This window comes from Rhincodon typus, chromosome 40 (assembly GCF_021869965.1).
Source record: "Rhincodon typus isolate 14 chromosome 40, sRhiTyp1.1, whole genome shotgun sequence".
In the NCBI taxonomy this organism is placed as follows: domain Eukaryota; kingdom Metazoa; phylum Chordata; class Chondrichthyes; order Orectolobiformes; family Rhincodontidae; genus Rhincodon; species Rhincodon typus.
In genome coordinates this window covers 3,325,751-3,328,489 of record NC_063371.1, presented here as the reverse complement: position 1 = coordinate 3,328,489, position 2,739 = coordinate 3,325,751, and the positions used below count along the sequence as shown (strand labels likewise).

The following is a 2,739-nucleotide window of genomic DNA, read 5'->3' as shown; positions in this document are numbered from 1 at the left end:
CAGGACAGGGACAGCACGGGGTTAGATACAGAGTAAAGCTCCCTCTCAACTGTCCCCCATTAAACACTCCCAGAACAGGGACAGCACGGGATTACATACAGAATAAAGCTTCCTTTACACCGTCACCCCCCCATCAAACACTCCCCAGGACAGGGACAGCACAGGTTTAGATACAGAGTAATGCTCCCTGTGATGCGAATTAAGTTCTGAACTAGAGTCCAGGTCGATAGATAGAGAGGCTACTGACGTGAACACACTTCCAAGAAGGAATGAGCATTTTTTTTAAATGAAACTACAGGCACTTTCATTTTACATTTTCAAATCTCCGAGTGCAGAATCGCGAGACCCTCAGCCAGGGAATGCACATGGAGAAATGAGAGGCTCCGCCCTTCCCCCGCCCCCGCCCGCAGGCCAGCCGCTCGCCCGCCTGCTGAACAATTTTACCTTGTAGTGGTGAAATACTGTCCTCCAACGTTTAGTGTTATCCAGTCAGTGCAAGTGCCCGATTTGGCCTCAGAGTTCTTCTGCTGCCCCTCAGGGTCTGGCAGTAGGTGGGGAGAAAAGGGGAGAAGGGGAAGAAATTAACTTTAGAACCGAATTGTCATTCAGTTAGCAATGAGCTGCTCTGGCACCTTGCATTTCTGTAGCACCTTCAATGCTACAGTAACTGCCCTGTTTCCAAACCCCCCACATGCCCCGCACACAAGGCGCTTAAAGCTAGACACATTTAGGAATCTTCGCTCCAGTGCTGCTCTCTGCTTGTTCAAAGAACAGCTTTCAGAGAACATGTAGTCAGCGGCCCAGAGTGAAACCAGACTTGAGCCAAGAACACAGGAAGGTCATCCGTTAATTAAAATACCTAGAGCACATTTAAAGGGAGACCGCCAGGATGGCCGGGGAGAAAGACAGGGCATCCAGACATCTGTGATCATCAGGGATAAGCATCAGTGCCCAATTTCATGTTTCCCAACAGCCTTGGGACTGGCGTAACAAACTGGTGCCACGGTCACGAGTCAGATTGTGAATTCTACCTACACATAATTGTATGGTGGGTTTGTCCGTTTTCCCCCCAAGTGATTCTGGGAGCCAGCCGGAGCTGCTGTATTCTGTTCAAACCCGCCTCAGGTACCAATGGTCTGGCTTTATAAGTGCATGAGGTTTCTTAACAGTCCTCCCGCCTTGATAACATAACTAACATCCCATAAACACATCTCCCACTTAAGAGAAATGCAGCCACACAGGTTCCCCCCAACCCTTCCAGCTCAGGGCATTCCGACAGCTTTATGGCAGAGATAGAGGGATTCTGGGTAAGCAAGGGGGTGAAAGGTCATCAGGGGTGTTAGACTGGAATGTGACGCTCCAATCCGATTCGTTGGTGGGTTGGGAGAGCTCTTATTCCCACTTCCTACCTACGGGTCCCAGGATTGGCAGTCTCTCTTAAAAGCACTCGACATACTTAGCTCAACTGTCTATTCCAATACAATTCGCACCACAATTAACACGCAGCTGGAAAACTTCAACGCCAATTACATATCTGTCCTTGAAGGCGATAATTTATTAAAGTAGGTAACTGAAAACTCCTAGCTTTCCATAAACGTTGTGAGATCGAATATTTCATTTCGCACACCCACCTATAAATGGTTCGCCTTCAGATACATACAACACGTCATCATCTCTAGTCAGAGAGAAAAGAAATATGTAAATGATCAACGTGATAACTGGCCTCTTTTAAATGTTTGCTAATTGATCCTACGATCACAGATTCCCCCCCCCTCCCCAAAAACCAACAGCATCTGAACTGTCACCTCCGAGATCTGGGGTCAGTTACACCAAGGGAGGGAATTCTTTGTTGCATTTAGATAGAATCTTGCCCGCCCCCCCAACAGGGTGCGCACGGCAGGTGGGGACAGGTTGAGTTAAGAATGCAGGGGACAGTGCACTCTGCCCATTGATCTCATTCCAGCATCCCTTTCTAAGCCCCTACCCTCCTCCTCTCCCTCAGCCACTTGTCTGGTATCTTGCAGACGTTCTCTACTGGAGGAACGGCCAGCCGAGCGAGTGCCGCAGTTTCTGGGAGCGAATACACTATATCAGTCAATGTTGGAGGGCAGGAGGGAGTCAAGAGAAAGATTTAACAGGAGCAGGGCTCAAACAGGGAATTTTGGAAGAAGTATTAACTGGCCCCGGAGCACAGAGTTGGAAACGGCAGCCCACATGGAGGTAGGTAGGTGCGGAAAGACTTGGAAATTAACCTCTTTCCTCAGAGAGAAAGTGAACAGAAACGGACGCACCGGATGAGAGCAATGTCGTCGATGAGACCACCCTTCCCATTGTAGAGGTGAGCTGCTTTAATGCTCAGCTTATTACTGGCGACAGTCAACAAGTCCGACAGTGTTCCATACACAGCGACAACCTGCCAAAAGAAACAGGCGTGTGACCGAGAGAGAGAGAGCTGGCCCCGACACCACGACAATCAGAGAACAGAGAACAGGGAACGTGTGATGCACGAGGTCGAGGAACACCCTCCACTGGTCACGACGCCATTCCACTTCGCAACCGACGAAACGTTTAGGAGCCACCGCATGGAAAGATCCCCCAAAACGGCAACGACCTCCATCTCACGGCTGCAGGATCAAAGATTGGCAAAGGGCAGTCAGCAATACTTGGAGAAGCGGGCACGGTGAGGGGCTTGGGTCAGGCAGCATCACCTGGAGCAGCAAGCACAGTCAGGGGGCCGGG

The 2,739-nt window shown here is 50.1% G+C and overlaps 1 protein-coding gene across 1 annotated transcript in view; it reads right to left on the bottom strand.

Moving 5' to 3' along the window:
• The window catches only part of kctd9a (potassium channel tetramerization domain containing 9a), a 12,810-nt gene extending 10,200 nt beyond the window's left edge, over window positions 1-2,610 (bottom strand). Inside the window, exons 1-3 of the mRNA XM_020524518.2 lie at window positions 2,292-2,610; window positions 1,632-1,675; window positions 445-541 (exon numbers count right to left, since the gene is read on the bottom strand). The gene's annotated coding sequence lies outside the window, so the exon portion shown is untranslated. The remainder of the gene's footprint in view (window positions 1-444; window positions 542-1,631; window positions 1,676-2,291) is intronic.
• Between the last annotated feature and the right edge of the window lie 129 nt (window positions 2,611-2,739).